This window comes from Vombatus ursinus, unplaced genomic scaffold (assembly GCF_900497805.2).
Source record: "Vombatus ursinus unplaced genomic scaffold, bare-nosed wombat genome assembly UNPS02014841.1, whole genome shotgun sequence".
Taxonomy (NCBI): domain Eukaryota; kingdom Metazoa; phylum Chordata; class Mammalia; order Diprotodontia; family Vombatidae; genus Vombatus; species Vombatus ursinus.
The window spans coordinates 5,760,296-5,774,847 of record NW_020954619.1 but is presented as its reverse complement, the minus strand read 5'-3'; the positions used below and the strand labels follow the sequence as shown (position 1 = coordinate 5,774,847).

At 38.3% G+C, this 14,552-nt stretch overlaps 1 protein-coding gene across 1 annotated transcript in view; it reads left to right on the top strand.

The window, feature by feature from the left end:
* The window catches only part of DTD1 (D-tyrosyl-tRNA deacylase 1), a 233,718-nt gene extending 220,847 nt beyond the window's left edge, over window positions 1-12,871 (top strand). Inside the window, exon 6 of the mRNA XM_027840346.1 lies at window positions 12,261-12,871. The gene's annotated coding sequence lies outside the window, so the exon portion shown is untranslated. The remainder of the gene's footprint in view (window positions 1-12,260) is intronic.
* Window positions 12,872-14,552: the final 1,681 nt, after the last annotated feature.

Below are 14,552 nucleotides of genomic sequence, written 5' to 3'. Positions count from 1 at the left end.
GTTCTTAGCAGAGACAGTAGGGAGGAGGAAGTATGGAAAGCTTGAGGAAAGCGGAGAAGGTTTAGAATAACTTCTATTGGAAGTGAGATAGGGAATGAATTAGAGATAAATAAAAGGACTTCCTGGCAGCAGTGAGGGCCCAATTGAGGTTGTATAACATGAATTTGTGATGTTACCGGTCAGCATAAGCAGCTATAATGTATTTCATTGAGATCATTGATATAACTATTTCCTGCATTGCTAAAAATTGCAAACCATCTATTCTTTCTTATTCTGTGCACTTCTCTATATTCTTGTATAGTATTTGTTTCAATTCATGGAACAAATACAAAATAATAAATGATAAATACATGAGAAGTGTAAACAGATTACCTTTTTGAGGTTCAGCTGAAGGGATAGGAATCAATAAACATTTATTAAGTGCCTACTATGTGATAGGCACATTGCAGAGCACTAGGGGTGCAAATAATAAGATAGGTTCTGCCCTTAAAGAGCTTACAATCTAATGGGGGAAGATGGTACAAAAGAAAGCTGAAAAAATGGTGGGGGAGGATGCTGCTGTAGGGAAGGCATTAGAATTAAGAGGAGTTAGGGAAAGTTTCCTGTAGAAGGTGGGGTTTTAGTTGGGACTGAAGGTTATCCAGAGAGGTCAGTAGATAGAGAGGAGGAGGGAGGGCATTCCAGGCATGAGGGTCATTCAGAAAAAATGCCTGGAGGCAAGAGATGGAGTGCCTCATTTGTGGAACAGCCAGGAGGCCAGTGTCACTGGATGGAAGAGTATGTGTGAGGGAATAAGGTGTAAGACATCTAGAAAGGTAGGAGGGCGTGGTTATGAAGGACTTGGAATGATAAATTTTGTATTTGTTCCTGGGAGGGATTCAACAGATAGAAATGGAGGAAGAATTTTCAGTCAGTCAGTTAATAAGCATTTTTAAATGTGCCAGGCACTGTGTTAAGTGCTGGGGGATACAAAATGAGGCAAAAGACAGTCACTGCCTTAAGGAGCTCACCATCTAATTGGGACAACAGCAAGAAAATATTTACAAACAAGCTATATACAGGATAAATAGGAAATAGTTAACAGCAGGATGGCACTACAATTAAGAAGGATTGAGAAAGGCTTCCTGTAGACAATAAGATTTTAGTTGAGACTTAAAGCCAGCTATAGAGGACAGCCTGAGCAAAGTGCAGAGGCAGAAAACACAGGGTATGTACCAGGGACAACATACAGTTTCATTTGCATGGAACATGGAGTATTTTGAGGGGAATAGCATGAGATAAGTTTTCAAATCCAAGGTGACGAAAGATTATGGAGAACTTTGAATGCTACGTGTGGTGAGTATAGAAGACATATTGCAAGTGGTGAAGAGAAAATAGGGATGCTGGTTGTAGACAGCTTTTTAAAGAAATTTAGGGAATAAAAGAGGAGGTAAAGCCAAGATGGCCAAGTAAAGGCAGGGACTCCCTTGAGCTCTCCCCCAAACACCTTTAAATAATGATTCTAAACAAAATCCTGTTTCTGCCTGTGAGTGGCAGAACTCACAAAAAGATGGAGCAAAACAAATTTCCAGCCCAAGACAACTTAGGTCAGCAGGAAAGGTCTGTTGTACCTGGGTAAGAGTGGAGCACATACCAGGCTCAGGAAACCAGGAGCAGGCCTTGGGAGCCACTGAATCAGTAGTAGCAGCAGTTACTTCTGGAGCTCTCAGCCCGTAGATGGTAAGGGAGTTGACAAGGAGGTCAGAAGGAGATTACAGGGGTCTCTTTGCTAGCACTGCAGGCAGGATTCTGTTGCTTTGCCTATACTTCAGCCAAGGTGGCAGTCCCAGGGCAAGGAAGAGCACTAGTACACCAGAACTTGGGGCCACGGCGGGGGGGGTGCTGCTCCTCACAGTTCCGGGGCAGAAAGGAGTGCTTGTGGTCACTTACAGACCAGAACACAGACCAGGAGAGTAGTAAACACCTCTCCTTAGATCATACCACCTTGGAAGAACTGAATACTTACAGGTCCCAAGAAATATCTCTGAAAACAACTGCACAGACTCCTTAAGTTTGGGGCAGTGTGCCCTCCACCCTGGAAGCAGAGCCCTACTTTAACAGTTAAAAATCAAATAATAAGATGAGGAAATGAGCAAACAATGGAAAAAAGTCTGACTATAGAAAGTTACTATGGTGACAAGGAAGATCAAAACACACACTCAGAAGAAGATAGGTCAAAGCTCCTACATCCAAAGCCTCCAAGAAAAATATGAATTGATCTCAGGCCATGGAAGAGCTTAAAAAGTATTTTAAAAATCAAGTAAGAGAAGTAGAGGACAAATTGGGAAGAGAAATGAGAGCGATGCAAGAAAATAATGAGAAATGAGTCAAAAGCTTGGTAAAGGAGACATAAAAAAATATTGAAGAAAATAACACCTTAAAAAACAGACTAGGCCAAATGGTGAAAGAGGTCCAAAAAGCCAATGAGGAGAATGCCTTAAAAAGCAGAATTTGCCAAATGGAAAGAAAAAAGAGGCACAAAAGTTCAGTGAAGAAAATAATTCCTTAAAAATTAGAATTGAGCAAATGGAAGCTAGTGACTTTATGAGAAATCAAGAAACAATAAAACAAAACCAAAAGAATGAAAAAAATAGGCAGTGTGAACTGTCTCATTGGAAAAATGACTGATCTGGAAAATTGATCCAGGAGATAGAATTTAAAAATTATTGGACTACCTGAAAGCCATGATCAAAAAAAGAGCCTAGACATCATATTTAAAGAAGTTGTCAAAGAAAATTTCCCTGATATTCTCAAACCAGAAGGTGAAATAGAAATTGAAAGAATCCACCAATCACCTCCTAAAAGAAATCCCCAAATGAAAGCTCCCAAGAATATTACAGCCAAATTCCAGAGCTCCCAGGTCAAGGAGAAAGTATTGCAATCAGCCAGAAAGAAACAATTCAAGTACTGTGAAAACACAGTCAGATAATACAAGATTTAGCTGCTTCTACATTAAAGGATTAGAGGGCTTGGAATATAATATTCCATAGGGCAAAGGAGCTATGATTACAACCAAGAATCACGTACCCAGCAAAACTGAGTATAATCCTTCAGGGGAAAAAATTGACATTCAGTGAAATAGAGGACTTTCAAACATTCTTCATGAAAAGACCAGAGCTGAATAGAAAATCTGACTTTCAAATACAAGACTCAAGAAAAGCATTAAAAGGTAAACAGGAAAGGGAAATTATAAGGGACTTAAAAAGCGTAAACTGTTTACATTCCTACATGGGAAGATGGTACTTGTAACTCATAAGAACTCTCTCATTATTAGGGCAGTTAGGAGTAACATATATATAGACAGAGGGCACAGGTGTGAGTTGAATATGAAGGGTCAATATCTAAGAAAATAAAATTAAGGGGTAAAAGGGGAATGTACTGAGAGAAAGGGAAAGAGAAAGGGAGAGGTAGAATGGGGTAAATTATATAAAAGAGGCAAGAAAAAGTTTTTTACAGTGGAGGGGAAGAGTGGGAAGGTGGAGGGGAGTGAGTGAACCTTACTCTCATCAGAATTGGCTCAAAGAGGGAATAAAATACACACTCAGTTGGATATAGAAGTCTTTCTTACTCTACAGGAAAGAAGGAGGGAAGGGGATAAGAAAAGGAGTGTGTGATAGAAAGGAGGGCATATTGGGAGAGTAGGTGATCAGAAGCAAAACACTTTTTAGGAGGGACAGGGTAAAAGGAGAGAGAGAATAGAATAAATTAGGGTGGAATCGGATGGATGGAAATAAGTTATAGTAACTGAAAAAAAATTTTTTGAAGCAAGTTTCTTTGATAAAGGCCTCATTTCTCAAACACATAAAGAACTGAGTCAAATTTATAAAAAATAAGAGCCATTTCCCAATTGATAAATGATCGAAAGATATGAATAGTTTTCAGATGAGGTAATCACAGCTACCTATAGCTGTATGAAAAAATACTCTAACTCATTATTGACTGGAGGAATGCAAATTAAAATATTTCTGAGGTACTACCTCATACCTTTTAGATTGGCTAATAGGACAGAAAAGGAAAATAACAAATAGGGGAGGGGTGTGGGAAAAATGAGACATTCATGCATTGTTGGTGGAGTTGTGAACTGATTCAACCATTCTGTAGAGCAATTTGGAACTATGCCCACAGGGCTATAAAACTATGCATACCCTTTGAGCTAGCAATACCACTCTTAGGTGTATATCCCAAAAGAGATAAAAAACAGAAAGGAAAAGGACATGTATGTACAAAAATGTTTATAGCAGATCTTTCTTGGTGCAGAGAATCAGAAATTGAGGAGATGCCTATCAATCGGGGAATGGCTGAACAAATTGTGGTATGTGATTGTAATGGGATACTGTTCTGCTGTAAGAAATGATGAGTAGGATACTCTCAGAAAAACCTGGAAAGACTTACATAAGCTGATGCAAAGTGAAATGTACTGTGTACAAAGTAGCAGCATTATTGTAAGATGATCAGCTGTGAATAACTTAGCTATTCTCAGCAATACAATGATCTAAGACAATTCTGAAGGACTTATGATGAAAAAATGCTATCCATCCCCAGAGAGAGAACTGATGGTGTCTGAATACAGATTGAGGCATACTTTTTAAACTTTCTTTTTTTTGAGAGTTTTTTTTTGGGGGGGTGGGGCTCTTTCACAACATGACTATTATGGAAATGTTTTGCATGGCTACACATATATAACCTATATCGAATTGCTTGCCTTCTCAGTGAAGGGAGGTGGGGAGGGTGGAAGGGAGAGAATTTGGAACTCAAAGTTTTAAAACCAAATGTTACAAATTGTTTTTACATGTAATTGAGGAAAAATGGAATACTAAATAAAAAAATTAAAAGAAATGGATTTTAAGCCATATGCTTATGTTACTATTATAAATATTAAACTTGCCATCAGTTTAAAAAAAACAAAGAAATTTGGCTTAGAAGAGTAGAGTTAGGAAAAGGGCATAGGTAGAGCAGTTAACTTTGGCAGAGAGTAAGCATACCTCTTCCTAAACTGGGATGGTGGGTTTGTGAATGAAGAGAAGGGGACATCTAAGGAGATGTTGTGAAAGTAGAAATAACAGAATATACCAGCTCACTGAATTAGAAGAAGAGAATGAATAATGTTGCTCAAAAATTTTATAGGAATAGACTTAGGAATTTGAGAAAGCTACCAATTAACCTCAGTCTTTTCAGTGAAACAAGAGGCTAAATCATCTACTGTAAGTATGGGGACTTGAGAGTAGAAAAAGTTTGTAGCCGTTATGGTGGAGAATGTGATAGGAAATCAGTAAGAGTAAAGTAATACCCCTTTCCCAGGAATTCTGATGAATTTTTTAGTGGAAGTAGATTGAGGCATGTGATTATTGGGGCAGAAGTAGTCTGCTGAAAAAAGTTAGAGCCATTGGGCTAGACTAACAGAGATGTCAGGTTGCCCATGCATGGTATGTGGCCTCCCATATTCCGAAGTATGGCCTGAACTAGATTAAAATGTAGCTGGGAAATGCTTAACAAAATAAATAAAAATATAGTAAAATGTAATGTTAATGTATGGTTTTCTAAGTCAATATGTGACTGCAGGAATCTTTATGTGTGGTTTAGTGGCCTTGTTTTTATTTGAGTTTGACATCATTGGGCTACATGACCTTTCAGGGCTCTTTCTAGTCCTTAGACTCCCTAAGAGGGATCCCGATAGGAATATTCTTTGAAAGCTTTTTTTTCCTCCACTTTAATGCTACCTACCTTACATCAGTTATTTTAGGATTTAAGTATATAGTACCATAAAATATTAACATATACCCACATACAGTATATGTGCTGTTATAAAATATATACAGAACAATTAGCAGCTATTAATTCAGTTGTATTCTGTGTTCAATAAGAATCCCTAAAGTAACGACAAGTTCAGAAACAAAGGTCTTGAGCTCTGCTGACAAAATAGGGTTCGTATCATTCAAAGGCATAACCTCTGGAACCTCCTTGATGCCAGTGCCCTGTAGAGTCATTGTAGGAACTATTAATAGCATCTAATTTACCATCGTGCTGCACAGAGAGAGTGAATCTTTAAGAAGGTCCAGACATTTATAATTTATTAGATATGGGTACCTCTTACACTTGATATAATGTGTACTCTTATGATTGTCATTGTGGGACATAAGTAGCTATATTTTGCATTGACTCTGCCATGCAGAGTCCATTGCCTGCTTTCAATTCCACCAATATTTATTATGCCACAGTAGGATATGGCAGGGCCATATCTCACAGTGGTTATAATTTATTGGATTGTCCAGGCTGTCCTTAGTTGCTTGGGCTAGTTCTGTTGTTGTTCAGTCATGTCTGACTTTTCATGACCCCATGGACCATAGCATGCCATGCCCTTCTGTTCTCCACTATCTCTCAAAGTCTGTCCAAGTTCATGTTTGTTGTTTCCATGGTACCATCTTTCCATCTTATCCTCTGCTGTCCCCTCTTCCTTTTGCCTTCAATCTTTCCCGATATCAGGGTGTTTTCCAGTGAGTCCTGTCTTCTCATTATGCGACCAAATTATTTAAGGTTCAGTTTTTGACCTTACAGTGAATAGCCTGAATTTATTTCTTTGAATATTGACTGATTTGATCACCTTTTTGTCTGAGGGATGTTCAAGAGTCTTTTCTGGGGGCAGCTAGGTGGCACGGTGGATGGAGCACCGGCCCTGAAATCAGGAGGACCTGAGTTCAAATCCGGCCTCAGACCAAACACTTGACACTTACTAGCTGTGTGACTCTGGGCAAGTCACTTAACCCCAATTGCCTAAAAGTAAAAAAACAAAAACAAAAACAAAGGTCTTCTCCAACATCACAATTCAAGAGCATCAATTTTCTGGTGCTCAGATTTCCTTTATAGTCCAACTTTTCACAGCCATACATTATCACTAGAAAAAAGCATACCTTTGACTATACAGACCTTTGTCAGCAAAGTGATGTCTCTGCTTTTTATTTTGCTGTCCAGATTTGCCATAGCTTTCTTTCCAAGGAGCAGGCATCTTTTAATTTCATGACTGCAGTTGCCACCTGCAGTGATCTTTGAGACCAAGAATATAAAATACAACTTCCATTTCTTCTTCCTCTATTTTCCAGAAAGCGATGGGGCCTATTGCCAAGATCTTAGTTTTTTTTTTGTTTGTTATGCTTCAGGCCAGCTTTTACACTCTCCTCTTTCACCCTCCTCAAGAGGCTTCTTAATTCCTCTTCACTTCTGCCATCAGAATGGTATCATCTGCCTATCTGAGATTGTTGATATTTCTCCCAGTGACCTTAATTCCAGCTTTTGATTCAACCGGCTTGGAATTTTGCATGATGTGCTCTGCACATAAGTTAAATAAATAAGGTGATACTCTACGGCCTTGTTGTACTCCTTTTCCAATCTTAAACCAACCAGTTGTTCCCTGTTCAGTTCTAATTGTTGCTTCTTGGCTTGCATATAGGTTCTTTAGGAAACGAGTAAGATGATCTGGTACTCCCATCTCTTTGAGGACTTGCCACTGTGATCCACACAGTTAAAGGCTTTAGTGTAGCCAGTGAAGCAGAAATAGGTGGTTTTCTGCAACTCCCTTTCTTTCTCCGTAATCCAGCTAATGTTGGCAACCTGATCTCTAGTTCCTCTCCTTCAAAAACCAGTCTGTGCTTTTGGTAATTTTGGGTTCACATATTTCTGAAGCCTAACTTGCAGAATCTTTTTTTAAAAAAATTATTTATTTTTAGTTTTCATCATTCACTTCCACAAGATTTTGAGTTCCAGATTTTCTCCCTATCTCATCCCTCCCCCCACCCCAAGATGGCATGCATTCTGTATACTCCTTCTCCTAATCTACCCTCCCTTCTATCTCTCCCCTCTTCTCTTATCCCCTTCCTCTTCTATTTTCCCATAGGGCAGAATAGATGTCTGTATCCCATTTCCTGTATTTCTTATTTCCCAGTTGCATGTGAAAACATTTTTTTAACATGTATTTTTAAAACTTTGAGTTCCCAATTTTCTCACTTCCTCCCTCCCCACCCACTTTCATTGAAAAGGCAAGCAACTCGGTACAGGTTATACATGTATAGTCATACAGAACACTTCCATAGTAGTCATGTTGTGAAAAACTAAGTATATTTCCCTTCATTCTATCCCACCCCCCATTTATTCTGTTCTCTCTTTTGACCCTGTCCCTCCTCAAAAGTGTTTGCTTCTAATTACCCCTTCCCCCAATCTGCCCTTCCCTCTATTATCCCCCTGCTCTCTTGTCCCTTTCCTCCCCTATTTTCCTGTAGGGTAAGATAGATTTCCATACCCAATTGAGTGTGTATGTCATTCCCTTTTTAAACTATATCCTATGAGACTAAGATTAACTCATTCCCTCTCACTTTCCCCCGTTTCCCCTCCACTGTAAAAGCCTTTTCTTGTCTGTTTTATGTGAGATAATTTACCTCATTCTACCTCTCCCTTTCACCTTCTCCCAGTATAATCCTCTCTCATCCCTTAATTTTATTCTCCAGTTATCATCCCTTAATTTTCAACTCACCCTGTGCCATCTATCTATCTATCTATCTATCTATCTATCTATCTATCTATCTGTCTGTCTGTCTGTCTGTCTGTCTATCTATCTATCTACATACGTATAATTTTTCCCCCTTCAACTACTCTAATACTGACAAAGGTCTCATGAGTTACAAATATCATCTTTCCATGTAGGAATGTAAACAGTTCAACCTAATAAGTCTCTTATGATTTCTCTTTCCTATTTACCTCTTCATGTTTCACTTGAGTCTTGTATTTGAAAGTCACATTTTCTATTCAGCTCTGGTCTTTTCATCAAGAATGCTTGAAAGTCCCCTATTTCACTGTTTTGCTGGGTAGGTGATTCTTGGTTGTTATCCTGTCTCCTTTGCCCTCCGGAATATTATATTCCATGCCCTCTGGTCCCTTAATGTAGAAGCTGCTAAATCTTGTGTTATCCTGATTGTGTTTCCACAATACTTGAATTGTTTCTTTCTGGTTGCTTGCGATATTTTCTCCTTGACCTAGGAACTGTGGAATTTGGCTACGATATTCCTAGGAGTTTTCCTTTGGGGATCTCTTTCAGGAGGAGATTGGTGGATTCTTTCCATTTCTATTTTGACTTCTGGTTCTAAAATATCAGGGTAGTTTTCCTTGATAATTTCTTGAAAGATGATGTCTAAGATCTTTTTTGATCATGGCTTTCAGATAGTCCAATAATTTTTAAATTCTGTCTCCTGCATCTATTTTCCAGGTCAGTTGTTTTTCCAGTGAGATATTTCACATTCTCTTCTATTTTTTCATTCTTTTGGTTTTGTTTTATAATTTCTTGATTTCTCATAAAGTCACTAGCTTCCAATTTCTCCATTCTAGTTTTTAAGGAAGTATTTTCTTCAGTAAGCTTTTGGACTTTTCCATTTGGCCAGTTTTGCTTTTTAGGGCATTCTCCTCTTCATTGGCTTTTTGGACCTCTTTTGCCATTTGTGTTCGGCTACTTTTTATGGTGTTATTTTCTTCAGTATTTTTTTGGGTATCCTTTAGCAAGCTTTTGACTTGTTTTTAATGATTTTCTTGCATCACTTTCATTTCTCTTTCCAGTTTTTCCTCTGCTTCTCTTCCTTGTTTCTCAAACTCCTTTTTGAGCTCTTCCATGGCTTGGGACAGATTCATATTTTTCTTGGAGGCTTTGAATATAGGAGCTTTGACTTTGTTGTCTTCTTCTGGTTGTATGTTTTGATCTTCTTTGTTACCAAAGAAAGATTCTGTGGTCTGACTTTTTTTGGACCTTTGTTTATTCATGATCCCAGCCAGTTACTTGAGTTTTAAACTCTTTGTTAAGGTAGGGGTCTGCTTCCAGTGTGGAGAATGTACTCCCAAGCTTCAGGGGTTTTGTGCAGCTGTTTTCAGAGATACTTCTAGGGACCTGTAAATTTTCAGTTCTTCCAAGGTGGTATGATAAGGGGTGAGGTGTTTACTCCTTTCCTGGCCTGTACTCTGGTCTATGAGTAACCACAAGCACTCTTTTCTGCCTTGGAACTGTGAGAAGGATTTCCTGTCTACCACCACTACAAGTTCCACCATGCCAGCACTCCTCCTTGCTCCAGGACCGCCACCCAGAACTGTGACCCAGATCCAAGCATGGGCAAAGCAAGAGAACCCTGCTTCAGCAGAGAGATCCCTGCAATTCCCCTCTGTTCAGCCACTTGATTTCCCCTCATTCTGTGGGCTGGAAGCTCCGGAAGCAGCCGCAGCCCCAGGGCCGAGCTTAGGGACTGGGGCTGGAACCTTTCTTCTCTCTCTCACCAAAGTCACAGAGTTTTTCCACTGACCTTTTAAGTTGTCTTTGGCGTTCATGGGTTGAGAAGTCTGGAAACTGCCACAGCTGCCCGCAGTTCAGTCCTCTGAGGCCTGCTCCAGGTTCACAGAGGCCTGCCTTGCCTGTGCGCTCACACTGAACTGTGCTCCTCTCCCTGCTTGGTGCAGTATACCTTTCTGATCAACCATCCAGGCTGTCTTAGACTGTAAATTTGTTTTACTCTGTCTTTTTGTGGGTTCTGCTACTTTAGAATTTGTTTAGAGCCATTTTTTTTATAGGTATTTGGAGGGGCTTAGGGGAGAGCTTGAGCAAGTCACCGCTTTTACTCCACCATCTTGGCTCCACCCCTAGCTTGCAGAATCTTAAACATAACCTTGCTGGTGTGTGAAATGAGCACAATTTATTTGGTCACTTGAATATTCCTTGGCATTGCCTTTTTTTAGGATTGGGATGTAAACTGATTTTTTCCAATCCAGTGGCCACTGTGGAGTTTTCCAAATTTGCTGGCATATTGAGTGCAACACTTTAACAGTATCCTCTTTTCAGATTTTAAATAGCTCAGCTGGAATTCTGTCACCTCTACTACCCTTTTGGTTAGCAATGCTTCCTAAGTCCCACTTGACTTCATTCTCCAGAATATCTGGTTCTGACTCAAGCCTATATGCCTAATATGCCTAGAGGACCTAGAACCAGCCTGGAGCACAGATGAACTGGGATGTCCTCCAGCTGACAATGTTGATTTAGCATGGGTACATACCTGCTTATGTAGCTACCCTTCTATTCAGGAGCTGACCCATGTTGAGTGTTATAGGAGGACTATTTTACAGTGCTTAAAATGCTCTTACCAAGGGTTTTCATTAGCTTTTATCAGAATAATTTGTCAGTCAGCAAGCATTATTAAAAGAATAAGTATGTGCCAGACACTGTGCTAAGCTATGGAAATACAAAGAATAGAAAACAACAACAACAACAACAGAGAAACCCAAACCAACAAAACAAAACAAAAAAAAACCCCAGGTCCTGCCCTCAGAGATGCAACATGTAAATAACTGGGCACATATAGCATGGACAAAGATTGTACAGAAGGGGCAGCATTAGCAGCTCAAGGGTGGGTTCGGAGGGAGACCAGGAAAGACCGCTTGCAACAAGTGGGTTTTGAAGGAAGTCAGGCAAATAAGAGGCAGAGGCGGCTGAGCATTTGTGTTGTTTTGAATTCTTTGATAAATGTCAGTAAGTTAGAAATGAGAGGTCCTAGAAAGTAAGAGAGATTCACTTTTTTATAAGGAAGAGACAGGGTATTTTTTTCCCCCAGGAAACTTGGTTATGTTGGTTATAGTTGATCATTTGGCAGTATGGTGACTCAGTCAGTTGTATTTTAAGTTAAATTCTCAGCAGTTTAAGGAAAGAACTTGTTTTGTTTTTTCCTCACACAGTATTCAGAGACATTCTTTGGACTCGAGTAATTTAATTCAGCAGCCATTTATTAAATACTTGCTGGGTATAGGCACTAGTGATTTTTTAAAAAATGAAATAATCTTTGCTCTCAGGGAATTTACATTCAATACTAAAGGGGATGTAATATGTATCCAGATAGGTGAATAAAAAATAAATTGAGAAGCTGGAGGGTACCATTAATAGAAGGAATCAAGGAGAGCTTCAGTATAAAGATGTGAGTGCATTCATGATGGCCTGTTCAGTTTATCTGTGTCAGAGATCGACAGTCAGACTCAAAATGACCCCATAAGGTTAGTTCTCTTAGAAGACTCTGAGCTAAGAGAATAAACCTAGAAGAATGAATAAAGCTGGGTGTCAGAATCCCAGAAAATGACAGGTATTTGTAAAATTAAATTTGATTACATCATATTGCAAAAAGAAAGTCTTACTCATGTTCCCCTCTTTATTTTCTCTCTAGTGCATCATCTTTGGGCAGAAGTGGAACCTGAAGAATGCCCAGAAGACATAAAGTACCTACACCTCAGAAATGTGGATTAAAAGATTTGGAAAGGAAGTAAAAGGGAAAAAAGCAAGACAGAAATTAGAAATCTATGTCATTCTGCATTAAAAACCAACCAAAGGAATGTTACTGTTTTCTGTTGTTGCTGTGGCCTAATAGTGAAAGTGAGTCATATCATTTTTCATTGTATTCTGCATTTGGTTTATCCTGGCTTCTGAATGAGAGGCAAGCATTTCAAATGCATATGTAGCAACAGAGCGTATAATTAAAATTACTTGGTTTCAGATATTTTTTGGCTTGTATTTTGAAAGAGGCAGTCCTCTGTCATTTAAAAGTGGATACTCATTGCATCTTCTGTTGTGTTTATGTTAGTGTTGTGTACATTCTTTTCATGCTCTACACAACACTGGGGTAGTATGTAACTTTTGTGTCAGTGTTACAGTATAAAAAAGAACAATAATCATTGACAATTTACTGTGTGAGCCTTGTGTATCTTTTAAACTTTCTCTTTTTTCTAAACAAACAAAAAAAAAACAGCAAACCACTTTGTTATTAAACAAATTCTGCTACCTTTCTGTCTAATAGTATTTTTTCTAGATAATGCATTGTTTTGTTTTTTGTTTTTTTACAAAAGGTACAACTGAATGTGAAATGCTATTTTGCCAGAAGTATCTCACAGTATTTTAACTTCTCTTATATACAGGGTTATATTATATAAAGGGTTCCCTCATTCCCCCCCCCCCTTTTTTTTGTAAATTTTTAAATTTTAAACTTAAATACAAAATAAGAAAAGAAAACATAAATAAACTTAAATATAAAACTTAAATACAAAATTAAAAAAACCATTGCCAAATGTACAGAAGAACATAAGAGAAGATTCAAAATATAAAGCAATAAATTTCCATTTCAAGAAAGCCTATATAATAAATACTATACATTGTGTCCAGAGCTGTCCATCTTTTCTTTACTTCCCTATAGGTTCTATTTTGTTCTCTGCTGTGCACTTTTTACTTTGTTCTCTCCCCCCTCCCCTCCAGGAAGGCTACAATCAAGCAAACATACACACATACACACAACACACACACACACACACACACCCCTATATATATACAAACATACATATACATATCTATAATCACATCCATATATACACACATGCATTCATTTGCATCTGTTTCTAAGAACATGCTATACTTGTTTGTGCTCTGTTTCTCCGAGGGTAGATAACATCTTTCTTCATAAGTCCAAGTCTTTTCATATTTTTCACCAAGTCGTCATTTCCTGTACCACAGCAATATTCCAACTTTATATTATCTAGTTATTTTAAATAGTCTATAACAATATTGATTAATATGGCTGACATATAGTATAGTTTCGCTATTTTTCTCTTTTGATTAGATCTACTTTAGCTTTAACATTGTCTGAGATCATGATTACTACCCCTGCTTTTTTCCCCTAATAAATTCTCCTCCTGATCTTTATTTTATGTTTCTTTGTATCTCTTATCTCCTATGCCTCCTGACTGCTCTGTTTTACTTCTACCTGCTACCTTGCCATCCTATTACTTAACCTATTCTCCCCTCCAAAGATCCCTCCTTTATCCTCTCTTCCCACCCTTTCCCCTTGCCCTCTTGTTTCTATCTGAATTTAGAAGACTTTTATAGCCTTCCAAATATATGTGTTGTTCCCTCTTTACTCCATTCCCATTAATGTAGACACCCTTCTGTGCCCCCTCCTCTTTTCCTGTTCTCTCACCCTCTTATTTCTTTATATATTTAGAAGACTTTTATTCCCTTCTGAATGTGTATATTGTTCTCTCTTTAACCCAGATCTGATGTGAGTAGGGGTTCCCTCTAAAAATCCTTCCCTTTTCTCTATCCCTTCAGCCTTTTATTTCTTTCTGAATTAGGAGACTTTTATACCCTTCTAGACAAATATGTATTGTACCCTCTTTAACCCCTTCCTGATGAGAGTAGGGTTCCAGAACTACCAGCCCTCCTCCTCCTCCTTACCTTTTCCTAGATGGTATTACTTTTTAGAATCATATATTCAGCTCTACTCCAATCTTTCTTTCAAACTACCTACTTACTAATTGCTGTCTTAGACATACAGTTTATATTTTCTCATATAAAAAGTAAATGTTTCTCCTTATTGAGTCACTTGTAATTAGTCATTGATGTTTACCTTATATTTCTCTTTGATCTTGTATGTCAAATTTTCTTAAGACGTTTTTGCAATAAAATCCAAAAA